We start from the raw sequence: 14,452 nt of genomic DNA, 5'->3' as shown, positions 1-14,452 counted from the left end.
GACTATCTAGTTTGGAAAGTCAATACCAAAAGACACATGATATTCCTGGCCTCATGAGCCAAGCTTAGGAGCAGTGTTATGGATCCTTTTCAGAATGAGAAGATGGGGCAAACATTTGATTATTTGTGCTAATTAACATGTACTTTCATAATACATACTTTTTTAAAATCAGGGAGTGATATGATGGGACCTAAAGTTTAATTAGGTCCATAGTGTCATCAACTGTATCTTTTAAGTTTACTTATCACCTGTATAATTCTTTAGATTCAGTCTGAGTTATTTCAAGTCTCATATACAGTGATAATTTTTATTTTTGCCCTAGAGCAGGGGCAGTATTATCTGTTTGGGCAGTATTAACATTTTGGACAAGTCTCTGTTGTGGGAGACTGCCCTAGGAATCATAGGATCCTTAGCAGCATCCTTGGCGTCCACCAGCTAGATGTCAGAACATGTCTCCAGGTATAACAACCAAAATTGTCTCCAAACATTGCCAGATAGCTGCAGAGAGCTTGGTTGGGGAGAGACTCCAGAACACATGTGAAACTTACTGGCTGGAAGCTTACAAAGTACACATGTCATGACCTACTTGAATATCTTGTGCAAAGAAAATACACTTTACCTGGCCTCGGGCGCCGTGGCTCACACCTGTAATCCCAGCGCTTTGGGAGGCCAAGGCGGATGGATCACAAGGTCAGGAGATTGAGACCATCCTGGCTAACACGGTGAAACCCCATCTCTCCTGAAAAATACAAAAAATTAGCCGGGCGCGGTGATGGGCACCTGTAGTCCCAGCTACTTGGGAGGCTGAGGCAGGAGAATGGTGTGAACCCAGGAGGCAGAGCTTGCAGTGAGCCGAGATGGCGCCACTGCACTCTAGCCTGGGTGACAGAGCGAGACTCCGTCTCAAAAATAAATAAATAAATAAATTAATTAATTAAACAAACTTGACCTGGCCTGATGCTGGATTTACTTTAGGAATCTGTTTAGCAATTAGCTGTTTGGAAGTGTGTAAGGGGTGCTTTTTCTTATTCTTCCTCATATTGGATCATGAACTAGGTCTACCATGCATAGCCATTCATGGAATTTAGGGCAAAGTCTAGCTTGTGTGATTGCATTGTGTTCATTTGGGTCCTTTTTACCATTTGAGTAGATGTACTGTTACTGCTTACCAAAGACACATTTTGGGTATACAGTGAGTGTGCAGCTCAATACCTTGTTCTAGAAGCTGCTGCTCTTCATTTGGTCTTCAGTTTTGTAAAAGCCCAGTAATCCTCCTGGTAAGACATGAGTGTGTTATAAGCATCACCTCACAGTGACATCTGTGAAGTTCTTCTGTTCTTTTTGCAGCTACTATTTAATTGCTTGGCTATTTAATATTTTGTGGCACTTTACCCCTTGTGCGAGGAAGTATGTGGCAGGATGCCTGACAAGACACCTAGGAAGCCACACAGTAGTCGGCATCTCAAGTGTGTGTTCCTGAGAAATAGCCTTCCCAAGCCCGCATATGTTTTGTGTGGTATAAATTCTCAAGATTGTGGGAGGAACAGCTAAGGTCATTTCTAAGGTATCCGTGTTAATTACCTAAGGTAATTACCAAGCACCAGGGAACACAGCGACACTGCAGTGTCAAAGTACCCTCATTTGAAATAGAATCCCTGCCTGACTTAGGGGTTAGGAAAAGAATGAGTGGATAGGTTCTGACAATTACCCTTCTGAGGTTAAGAGTTTGAGACCAGCCTGGCCAACATGGTAAAACCCCATCTCTACTAAAAATAAAAAACATAGCTGGGTATGGTGGTTTGTGCCTGTAGTCCCAGCTACTTGGGAGGCTGAGGCAGGAGAGTCGCTTGAACCCAGGAGGCAGAGGTTGCAGTGAGCTGAGATTGTGCCACTGCACTCCAGCCTGGGTGATAGAGGGAGAGTCTCTCTCAAAAAAAAAAAAAAAAAAAAAATTTCCTTTACAGTTGACCATGGCCAAAAACTTGTACCACTGTTTTCCTGTCTCAGCCACTCAATAAGCCGACCTGTAAAGTAGGTTGGCCGGGGGATGATCATTGCTTGCTGAGTGCCTGTAGGTACCTAACACCGTATGTTTGTCATCTCACTGAAGTCTCCCCTTTGAGATCACCAGTTTCAGATGCAGTTAACACCTTCATTATAAACGGACAGTAAGTAAGGAATTTTCTCAGTGTGGTTTATATCAGAAGAGCAGCTGTAGGACCAAACCCAGATCTAGTGACAAACGTGGCTTCCTTCTCAAATGAGCATCTGGGTGGTTGGGAGTTATTCCTGACTGTTTGAAGGAATCTCGCTCTGTTGCCCAGGTTGGAGTGCAATGGCTCAATCTCCACACACTGCAAGCTCCTCCTCCCGGATTCAAGCCATTCTCCTGCCTCAGCCTCCTGAGTAGCTGGGACTACAGGCGCCTGCCACCACGCCTGGCTAATTTTTTGTACTTTCAGTGGAGATGGGTGTTTCACCGTGTTAGCCAGGATGGCCTCGATCTCCTGACCATGTGATCCGCCTGCCTGGGCCTCCCAAAGTGCTGGGATTACAGGCGTGAGCCACCACGCCCAGCATCAAGTTTGATCATAAGATTGCGGCAATTCAGTCACGTGTTCAGGCTCCACTCCTAGTTCTTTTGCTATTTTCCCCACATCTGCAGTTACTTCTTGAACCCCTCAAAGTCATCCATGAGAGTTAGAATCTAGTTCTTCCAAACTCCTGTTCATGTTGATAATTTGGCCTCTTCCCATGTGAATTCAATACAAATACTCTTAACAGCATCTAGAATGGTGAAGAAGGTCTTCAATTTACTTTGCCCAGATCCATCAGAGGAAACACAGTGGCAACTGTAGCCTTCCAAAGGAATTTCTGAAATAATAAGACTTAAAAGCCAAAATGACTGCTTGACCTGTGGGCTGAGGAATGGATGTTGTGTTAGCAGGCACAAAAACCACATTCATCTCCTTGTATATCTCCGGCAGAACTCCCAGGTGACAAGGTGCATTGTCAATGAGGAGTAATATTTTTAAGGAAATTTTTTTTTCTGAGCAGTAGGTCTCCACAGCGAGCTTTAAATATTCAGTAAACCGTGTCCTAAACAGATGTGCTGTCATCCAGGCTTTGTTGTTCCGTTCCAGAGCACAGGTAGGGTAGACTTAGCATCATTCTTAAGGGCCCTAGGGTTTTCAGAATGGTAAATGAGCATTGGCTTCAACTAAAAGTCAACAGTTGCATTAGCCCATAGCAAGAGAGTCGGCCTGTCCTTTGAAGCCAGATGTTTACTTCTCCTCTCTAGTTGTGAAAGTGAGAGGACATCTTCTTCCAACAGAAGGCTGTTTTGTCTACACTGAAAATCTGTAATTTAGTGTGGCCACCTTCATTTGTAATCTTAACTAAACCTTCTGCGTGACTTGCTGCAGCTGCTGCTTCAGCGCTTGCTGCTTTGCCTTGCGCTTTTATGTTATGGAGGTAGTTTCTTTCTTTAAACCTCATGAACCAACTTCTGCTAGCTTCACACTTTTCTTTTGCAGCTTCCTCGCCTCTCTCAGCCTGCATAGAATTGAAGAGAGCTAGAGCTTTGCTGTGGATTAGGCTTTGGCTTAAGGGAATGTTGTGGCTGGTTTGATCGTCTGTGGAAACCACTAAAACTTAGGCTGGGCACGGTGGCTCACACCTATAATCCCAGCACTTTGGGAGGCCGAGGCGGGTGGATCACTTGAGGTCAGGAGTTTGAGACCAGCCTGGCCAACATGATGAAACTCCATCTCTACTAAAAATACAAAAATCGAGCTGCAACACTAGTTCAGCTCATCCACCAGCTGAACTAGACCCAGATGCCAGAAAGATACTAGAAAAATGGCAGAGCAAGAACAAAGACACAATCCCTTTGGTTCCAGAAAATCTCCTGAAAAAGAGGAAGGCTTATTAAGCTCTCAAAGCTACCCAGGCAAAGCAGGCACTTTTGGCAAAGAGGAGCAGAGGAAAGGAAAAAGGGCTCAGGTTTAAGTGACTGGAATCATTCCTACATGATTCCTGGCCGCAGAAATGTGACAAGGTGCGTCTCAGACGACTAGAAGTGAACCCTCATGCCTTGGAGTTGCCAGATAAACATTCCTTGGCCTTTGTTGTACGTATCGAAAGAATTGACGGTGTGGCCGGTCGTGGTGGCTCACGCTTCTAATATCAGCACTTTGGGAGGCTGAGGCAGGCAAATCACAAGGTGAGGAGTTTGAGACCAGCCTGGCCAACACAGTGAAACCCCATCTCTACTAAAAATACAATATTAGCTTGGCTTGGTGGCAGGCACCTGTAGTCCCAGCTACTTGGGAGGCTGAAGCAGGAGACTCGCTTGAACCCGGGAAGTGGAGGTTGCAGTGAGCTGAGATCGCACCACTGCACTCCAGCCTGGGTGACAGAGCTAGGCTCTGTCTCGAGGAAAAAAAAAAAAAAGGAATGATGGCATGTGAGTTTACCAGTGCAGAAAACCATTGCAAGGTTTGCCTAAAGAAAATTTTTAGTGGTGTCTTTGTAAAAGTCACCACCTAGAATCTAAAACTGCTGCATATGATGGAATCTTATGTGACCTGGGGATTTCTGAATCTGAATTCTCTCTGGAAATGGATTTTGAAACATGGTCAAGGTCAAGAATAAGACCATCCCTTTGACAGCACAGTGATTGAGGAGCACCTGGGGAAGCATTTCCAGGCGATCTCGTGGTTCTTGCGCCCTTTGCACCTCTCAGTGGCCCATCATGCTACCAAAAATAGAGTGGGCTTCCTCAAGGAGGTGGGCACACCTGGCTATCAGGGTGAACACATCAATCAGCTCATCCGCCAGCTAAACTAGACGCAGGTGCCAAACTACAGTAAAGTTTTATCAGTGAAGTGGAAGCGTGTGTTTTGGGACTTTTTTGGGGGGAATTTTTTATCAAGTATCTTCAGAGAAGATTGTTTCGTGCTTAATCTTCAAAAACTGGAAAGGAAGGGTCAAAGAAAAGACAGTCACTTATGTTCATGGCAGACACCTCTCATCACAGTTCCAAGGAAAAATTCCAGTGCTTTCTACATTGGCTGCTGCGTCTTCTGAAATCAACACATTCCATGTTCATCTTCTATCCTAGGGTTTAATGTTGCTAAACGAGTAGCTCTAGCATTTGTACAAGGCTCCCTGAGACTCCTGCAGCAGTTGACCAAGCCCAGGGACATAATTGAATCTGGAGATTCCTGGGGCCTTGTTTTGAAAAAGACTTGAAATACACATAGGAAGAAAGGCCCAAAAATAAATGTTCACTTGTCTCCGAAAAATAAAAATTAAAAATTAAATTAAAAAATAAAAATACAAAAACTAGCTGGGCATGGTTAGTCCTAGCTACTCTACTGGAGAGGCTGAGGCAGGAGAATCGCTTGAACCCGGGAGGCAGAGGTTGCAGTGAGATGAGATCACGCCACTGCACTCCAGCCTGGGTGACAGAGTGAGACTCTGTCTCAAAAAGTAAAAATAAAAAAAACTTTTTGGATCAGCAACAAGGTTATTTCAGTTTCCTGTCATCCATGTGTTCACTGGAGCAGCACTTGTAATTTTCTTCAAGACATTTTCTTTGCATTTACAAGTTGAGTAACTGACACAAGAGACCTAGCTTTCGTCCTGTTTCAGCTTTCCACATGCTTTCTCAGTAAGGTTGATCATTTCTAGCTTTTGATTTAAAGTGAGAGACAGGTGACTCTTCCTTTCACTTGAACACTTAGAGGCCACTGGAGGGTTATTAACTGGCTTCATTTCAATATTGTTGTGTCTTGGGGAATAGGGAGGCCCAAGGAGAGGGAGAGAGATGGGGGAATGGCCAGATGGTGGAGCAGTCAGAACACACACAGCATTTATTACAGTTTACCTTCTTTTTTTTTTTTTTTTTTTTTTTTTTTGAGACGGAGTCTCGCTCTGCCACCCAGGCTGGAGTGCAGTGGCCGGGTCTCAGCTCACTGCAAGCTCCGCCTCCTGGGTTTACGCCATTCTCCTGCCTCAGCCTCCCAAGCAGCTGGGACTACCGGCGCCTGCCATGTCGCCCGGCTAGTTTTTTGTATTTTTTAGTAGAGACGGGGTTTCACCATGTTAGCCAGGATGGTCTCGATCTCCTGACTTCGTGATCCGCCCGTCTCGGCCTCCCAAAGTGCTGGGATTACAGGCTGAGCCACCGCGCCCGGCCTAGTTTACCTTCTTATATGGGCACAGTTTGTGGTGCCCCAAAACAATTTCAGTGGTAACATCAAAGATCACTGATGACACACCAGCATAACAGGTAACGATGAAAATGGGTCTCCTCATAATGCAGAGGGTTGAAATACTGCAAGAATTACCAAAATGTGACACCCAGTTGTGAAGTAAGCACATACTCTTGGAAAAATGCTGGCAATAGATACAGGGTTGCCACAAATTTAAGTTACAAAAAGTGCATGATCTGTGAAGCCCAATGGATTGAGCCCAGTAAAATGAGGTAGGCCTGTATTTTTTGGATACTTCATAGTATCTAAGTTTCTTCTCAAATAGAGCAAACATTTTACAGTTCAAATTTGCCCATCGGTAGTTTTCTCCATGGATCTTCTCTGTCCATGCCACATCTATCTAGAGTAAAAGTTCGATTCAATATTGTGCTATCAGTTTATCAGCTTGCTGAAGGTGAACTAACATAAGTACATGCTGTGTTGTGTGTTCCATGTGCAGATACAACACACGTGAGCTTTCCATAAGCCTGGATCTTCCCAGTGGCGGGGCTTCACATGTGCAGGCCAGCTAGGGAGAAGGGGACAGGTGGGGCCCAGCAGGAGCTCCGTGGGCCTTGTCTCTTGCGACAAGGATATTTTGCCCCTTAGCTCAGCAAAGTCCAGGTTCTTGTCTCATGACCAGGAAGAAGTAGGCAGGCGGACACGCGGAGAATGAGTGGAGTAGAATGCACTAAGCGAGAGGGAAAACTTAAAGGAAGGGCCCTGAAAGCAGATTGCGGTTCTCCCTTCACAGTTGAATACAGGGGCCTTTATATACCTGCTGATGGGTCTGGGTTCCCTATTTCTATCAGCACGAATTCCTGGCGGCTCCATCCCGGCCTTCCAGTGCAGGTGCGGGCCCTTAGTCTGAGCCACTCTACGTTGATTTATTTCCCTTACTGCACGTGTGTTAAGGGATAGAATTGTTCACCGCAAGCATGTTTGGGCAAGAGCCCCCTGTGCATGACGACCTTGGCGGGTCAGAGGTTCTCCGGGGAGAGTTCTCTGCCTCCTGCCTCTATCAACTCTCCAGTCTGCAGTCTGGCCCCCGGTGGTCCTGCAGATCTGGTGTTGATTTTGCAGGGTGTTTGGAAAGGTACCTGTGGGTTTTCATTTATGGAAGTGACTGAGTGCCAACGAGAAGAGGTTAATGCCCTTGAAATAATTTATTACTTACATCACCTAAGAGAATGGGGCACACCCCACCATGCAGGGCACAGGGGAACCACCAGTGTGGGTCAGGAGGCAGAAAGGAGCCAGAGAAAAGCGTGGACAGGAACCTTATTGGGGCTTCCTCGGGAAGCGCAGTGCGTGGCTGGTTTGAATAATGTTGGTGGGCTTTGGGGTAGTCTCGAGTTGCCTGGTACCTGGCCCTGGGATGTTTTAAGGCAGGGAAAATATTGGCTTGGTGTGTGTTAGATAAAATGGGTGGTTGGCTTACTTCCAAGTTCTTTACTAAATTGAGGAATTAGCTGGTCCTGGGAGGGGCAGTGTCTTTTCTGGGTCTGTAAGTCCCTGCAAAATGTTAAAGTATCATAAGATACAAAAAAAAAAAAAAAAATTTAAACATGATTAATACGCTGTGAACTTAGAAGTAACCAGATTTTAGGAAACGGACCTATAGTGAGTAAACTCACAGGGATTGATAGCTAAGCCAGAATATGCATTTATTAGCTTGAGGGGAGGAATGTTTCTTCTCTTCCAGTGACCAAATCTTTGTCTGCCCTCCAGAATACTGACCGACTGTTCTGCCCTCTAGAATGGAATAATTAGGAAAGTCATTAGTCACCTGAATTTCAAACTAGCTTGGTTTATGTGGTAATCAGAGCAAAGGGTGACGTAGTGTACCTGTGCCGTGCAGGAACTTGGTGAATTAATCACTTCTCCCAGAACACCCTCCAAGGGCCACCTTCATGCCTTCCCTTTTCTTTGCCTCTACGCTGCTGTTATCTTCCCACAGAAAGGCCCTCTGCAGTCGATTAGGCTTCAGCTACCTAAACAATAGGCACAGACCCAAACGATGTCAAACTACAATTCTCCTGCCCTTAGGCTGACACGCAGGTCACTTTGATTGGAATTTTGAGTGTCTCCAAACTCTGGTTGTACACTTTCACAGATGGTCAATTACAGTACTTCTCTGTGGAGTTTTACCAGTGTAGCTCTCAGAAATTCCTAAGAATTTTCTATTTCGTAGGTTACACTCTCCATAGTACATATACTCAGAAAAATACACTTCATGAAGAGAGCCCTGAAAAATCTCATCTCTAGTCCCAGTGATGCCTTAAACTGGTTGTGTGACCTTCGTAAACCTCCGTTTTCTTTGTTGTAAAATGAAAGGTTGGGGTCGGTGACCTCCAGAGTCTATCCCGCCCCAGCCTGCTCTGAGAGTGATTGCATTTGGCACAATATGCAGTTTGCTTCACAACAGTAGCAAAACATCACACATGCAACTTATTATCATCATTGTCTCTCTTTGGATTTCCTTGAGTTTTCCAGTCTCATTAGGGGAGACATCTCTGGCTTATCGCACAATGACATCGTGTCTTGTAACTTAATTTCTGGGGACAGCACATTGTGCTGCTACAGGCACAGTGCTAATAATCAAGATCGTATGTTCTGCTTACTGTGACTTTTTTGTGGTTTCTGGGGGAAAAATGCAGATGCTTTTCAATTATTCCAAGGGAATTTTGATTAACCCCCTGGGTGGAGTTCTCTGTGCCACCTGCCGTGGGAAGTGAGTTTTATTGAACAGAAGGTAGGGACCGAATTGCTCATATTTGTTTTCTTTCTGGTATGTATCGTATTATTTCAAGCTCAAGCATTTTAATAAATATTTAATAAATACCTGTCTAAAATAGGCCAAAACTGTCATAACCTAAAACTTTTTTCTTCTTCAATTTTAAATGCAAATGAATTCATTTGACTTTTAGTGGAATTTCCAAGATAAAGACTCATGTTTTTCCTTTATGTATATGAAAGTTATTTTTGATGGCATAGTCAGTGTCCTGCTTAGTACACATGTTAAGTATTAGCCTTTGGAAGCAAATTCCTTAAATTCATTGCAACGTTGCTGCTTTTGTTGCCATTCTTATAATTTTATATGTTTACTGTTTCTCTCTGTCTCTCCTTCTCTCTCTCTCTCTCTGTCTCTCTCTCTTACATATATTGAGACAGGATCTCACTCTGTCTGTGGTCCAGGCTGGAGTGCAGTGGTACAGTCATGACTCAAGTGATCCTCCCACCTCAGCTTCCCAGGTAGCTGCGACTACAGGAATGCGCCACCATGCCTGGTGAATTTTTTAGGTATTTTTTGTAGAGAAGGGATTTCACCGCGTTGCCCAGGCTGGTCTCGAACTCCCAGGGCTCAAGCCATCCTCCCACCTTGGCCTCCCAAAGTGCTAGATGTGAGCCACTGTGCCTGGTCATATATGTCTATTTTGCAGGCCAGAATTCTTTAACTGTTTGATTTACAGAGAATTTTCAAATGTCTGCCTCTAAGGACTTTTGTAGCAATTTTACTGAGATACAGTTAACATATAATTCACCCGCTTAAAATGGAGGATCCAGTGGGTTTTGTTTCTTGTTTTTGTTGTTTCTTTTGTTGAGAGATAAGCAACAAATACATTTTTATTATAATTGTGTTTCATTCAATATTTGGGACATACACTAACACTTGGTATTATTACCATTATTATTACCATTATTAATCGAGCTGAGGTCTCATTCTGTTGCCCAGGCTGGAGTGCAGTGGCTCGGTCACAGCTCACTGCAGCCCTGAACTCGTGGGCTCAAGTGGTCCTCCTGCTTCCGCCTCCCAAGTAAGTGGGATTACAGGCGCAAGCCACAGCACCCAGCGATTCATTGGTTTTTAGACTGTTCACAGAGCTATGCTAGCATCACGATAATATTTTAGAACATTTTCATCACCCCAGAAAGAAGCCCCCTACCCATTAACATTCACTCCTCACTCCTTCCACCCCCTCCAGCCTGTGGTAGCCACTGATCTACTTTCTGTCTGTGTATACCTTATTCTGGACATTTCTTAGAAAAGGAATCATACAATGTGTTGTCTTTTTTGGCTTTCACTTAGCATACTGGTATCCACGGTGTAGCCCGTGCCAGTACGTCATTCCTGTGTGTGGCCAAATAACGTCCCATTGTATGGATATACCACATTTTATTTACCTGTCAGTTGGTGGGTGTTTGTTCTGTCTTTTTGGCTACTGTGAATAATGTTGTTATGAACATTCATGTATGAGTTTTTGGGGTGACAAGGTTTTACTTTCTCTTGGGTGTATACCTAGAAGTGGAATTTCCAGGTGGTGTGGTAACTCGGTGTTTAACTTTATGAGGAATTCTCAGCTGTTTTCCAAAGTGGCTGCACCATTTTACCCTCCCACTCGCAATGGAGCGATCCAGTTCTTCCACATCCTCACTGACCCTCGTTATTGTCTTTTTTATTATGGTCATCGTAGTGGCTATGAAGACAGGCTTGTTTTTAAATATTCTCTGTGGTATTCTGCCTTCTTCCCTAGAAATCATAATTAGTGCAGAAGTAGCCCAAATTGTGTATGTTAATTTGTTTTATTGTTTTAAAACAAACTTGAGCCCCCAAAAGCAGCAAAGCACATACATTTCAGTTAATATATATTTTCTAGGACGTTTTTGTCTCTTCTCAAATGAAATGATTTTGATATTAAGCACAGAGTTCCTTTCATTTTCTTATGCTCATTCTCTCTCTTTTTAATGGTATCACATACTGTGCAGGAAGGTCATTACATAAAGAGAGGAAAAAAGAAGAATCAGCATAGAAGAGAAAATTAATGCTGTTTGTATAATTTTTAATAGGAATGTTGTAAAATTTTGACATTTAAACCAACTAATATTTTTTGTACATTACTGGGCAGTTTCCCCTTGTTGCCTGTGAACTGATAGTTTGCCTTGGAAACTCAGATAGTAAAAATATTTGTCAAAGCTTCAAATACCAGTGTTTTAATTCCTTATTCATTTAGATATTAATCCTGTTCTGGAGACCACCTACATGTGTTTGTAAGGGATGTAATAACTGACACTGTATTTAATTAGCACTAATATTGTGAAAAAGGAAAAACATATTAAGTATCTTTCCAAGTCACTAGTTTGAAATTAGCAGAAGTGGGGAAGAAAAAGTCCTGTCTACCCCCCACCCTTAGTTTGCATACCCATGGAAGTTTGTGATCCATTTACTCATTCATTTGTCCAAGTATTTGATAGGTACATATTTTGTGGTGGACAATGTTCTAGGTATTGGGAAATGGACCAATTTCAATAGAACAGAAATCTGAATCACAAATAAGCATCCAGTGGCAACCAGGTGTTATACACACTGCACCTAAATGCAAATTCATATGCATCAAAATCACCTTCATGTGTCACACAGTCACCTTTCTTAGTTCTTCATGGCAAAACTAGGGGACTCTGAGGTCTGACCCCAGAGTACCTGGTTGAGGGGTGGGGCAGGGCAGTTGAATAAGGGAGTAGAATGAATGAAGACTTTAGACTCCAAAGCTCGTCACTTTATTCTGCCATGTTTTAGTTTTGTGGTATTAAATCTCTACAGAAATTAATTATCTTGCTTCCTTTCTTGAATTCCTTTTCAAATGTTATAGTTACTACTTCAATAATTCTATCCCATCTGCTTATATACAAAAGGTAATTTACCAGGTAATGACCGAGGACACCTGCTTTAAAGTCGAGCACATGCTAATTTACTGGCTATTTCCTTGGCCTCATTTACTGTCTCTCGGCACAGTTTCTGGGTCTGTAAAATGAGAGTAATTGTACCGTCTACCTCATTGGCGACAGTGAGAATTAAATGAGTTGGTGCATGCATAGCACTTAGTAGAGCTCCTGGCTCAATGTTACCACCCAGCAACTAGCAGTGTGGAAATATTTCACACCCAGGAGTAAAGTTTTATTTACCTTTAGGAGACAGGATCCTGGGAACTTACTGGTTACCATAGCTGCTTCCTAAAGGCAACTAAGTTAGATGTGGAGTTTCTAATTCCTGTTGGAAATTCAGTGAGTAAGAAAATACTACTGAAAGTTATACAATTTTCTGCATGTTAATGATCTGATATTATACAACGTTAAGTTTTCAGTGCCCATTCGGGTGGTGCAGGTGAGAGACGGGGGCTTTGCGGGCAAGGCAGTGACCCTGCTGATGAAGGGAAGAGAGTCATTAAGCAAATAATTTTTTTAAAATCATCCAGAGAGTCCTGTAGCAAGGATTGTTCCTAAAAAGAACTGTGGTGTTCCTTGTGGAATAGCAAGTTTGGGCAGTGTATGGTAGGGAAATCTCAGGACTGTTATAAATGAAACAAAATGATTGAGCGAGCCCCATGAAGCGTGTGTTCTCCTGTGGGCAGTCGCAGGGTCGCCCTTCACCCCGGGTCCTGATTTCTCAACCTCTCCATTGGAGTGTCTCCTTGGTGCCTGGGAAAGAAGCTTCTGCCTTCCCTGGATTGAACGCGGCCCCTCTTGTCCCGTCCGCTGAGCATGAGGAACAGCCGGCCACCCGTATCTGACAAGGCCTGCGGCCGCAGGCGGCACCCAGCCCTGCGCTGACGGTCACTCCAGGTTGCTGCTGAACGTGGCGAGCTCGAGCGAATCGGGCCTTTTAGGCTTTTGCTTCTTGGCAAATGATCAGCTGTGAGCTGCCCTCGGCCTCACTTGGTCTTGTTAGCTCAGAAGCCTGCAATTCATTGCATTTTACCCTGAAGAAGAAGGGCAGGTCTGAGAACATATTTATTTTTCTGTGGATTTTTTTCCCTCTTTGACCCAGGAAATTGTCTGTCTTCAACAACATAGTCTTGTCTCCTCCAGAGAAAAGTTGTGAGTCCTCCGAGGAGCGGTCTTTGCAGCTGTGGCCTGCTGTCAGTGGGTCACACCAGAGCCCTGACAACTGTCTGCCTTCCTGGGCCCAAGTGGACACCAGAGGTGTTGGGGGCTCTGGGATCGGCCTGTTCTGGCGAGGGGCTTTCCCTCCCACTCTGGAACTGTAGCTTCTCAGCCCTTTTCTTGATGCTGGGCGGGTGCCTGGGAGGCCCACCCCTTCCCTGGGGGCCCTGGGGGAAGTCCCTGACTGAGAGGTGTGAAGACCTGCGTGCCCTCCCCTAGCACACTCTCAGCCTCTGACTTAGTTCTCACAGGAGGAGGGAACAGCTTCCAGGAGCTGCTGCTGTTACCCTCACGCGTTGCTGAGGAGGAAATTGCCTGGTGAGGAGCCTCTTCACAGCCAGGCGCACCGTGGCGTGGTGGCCTCAGGAGTGGTCACCCTGGGCGTGACTTCTCACCTCCTAAGCGGCCCTGGGACATGAACACTCGTCCTGGAAATCCTGCTAGGCTGGCTTAAGGGAGTTGCTTGTGACACCTAGAATGCCTTGCTGGATAAGCCTATAAAAAAAGCAAGAATGGGGCTCCTCTTATTATAGTGGCAGAATTCTTGGTACTAGAACTGGTAAGACAAGAGAAATGGAAGCTGACCAACTTTTCTCTTTGCCCGGGATTCAGAGGGATAGAAACACACATGTAATCTGGCTCTGCATGCACCAGAACCTTCTCACTCCGGGCAAGGGACAGCCATCGTTTCTGGGACGTTACCTAAAAACACAATAATCCCACTTATTCTCTGACAGATAATCATCAGTCATAGCCCCGCTACCCACTTTTATTAAAGAAATAACTGGGCCTTGTAGGTTAAGCTCTTTATATGCTGGGAGAAGGCCATGTTACCCATCCCTCAAATCCTCAAAAATAAAACAAAAATGAATGCCCATTCATAACAGGAACGCCTAATCTTGTAATGAGGGAATAACTGAGTGTGGCACAGGGAAGACTCCTGAGAGATTCTGATGGGGTACAACATCCTAGATTCAGTGGGCCCTTGAACAACGTGGGGGCTAGGACGCCAACCCTGTGCAGTCAGTAATCTACGTATACCTTCTGACTCCCCCAGAATTTAACTACTAGTAGCCCACTGCTGACCAGAAGTCTTACCAATAACATAAACAGTCATTTAGCACATTTGGTATGTTACGTGATTATATACTGTATTCCTACAATAAAGTAAGCTAGAGAGAATGTTGGGAAAATCATCAAGAAGACAATGTATTTATTCATTAAGTGGAAGTGGATCATCATAAAGGTCTTGA

The 14,452-nt window shown here is 44.4% G+C and overlaps 1 protein-coding gene and 1 pseudogene across 3 annotated transcripts in view; both read left to right on the top strand.

Moving 5' to 3' along the window:
- PCCA (propionyl-CoA carboxylase subunit alpha) overlaps positions 1-14,452 on the top strand; it is a 457,788-nt gene that overhangs the window by 390,847 nt on the left and 52,489 nt on the right. The window lies entirely within an intron of this gene.
- Positions 3,859-5,389, top strand: LOC117063553 (annotated as a pseudogene).

Source organism: Trachypithecus francoisi, unplaced genomic scaffold (assembly GCF_009764315.1).
Source record: "Trachypithecus francoisi isolate TF-2019V2 unplaced genomic scaffold, Tfra_2.0 Lachesis_group18, whole genome shotgun sequence".
In the NCBI taxonomy this organism is placed as follows: Eukaryota; Metazoa; Chordata; class Mammalia; order Primates; family Cercopithecidae; genus Trachypithecus; species Trachypithecus francoisi.
Note: the sequence above shows the minus strand (reverse complement) of the source record. Positions and strands in the feature narration are given on the sequence as shown.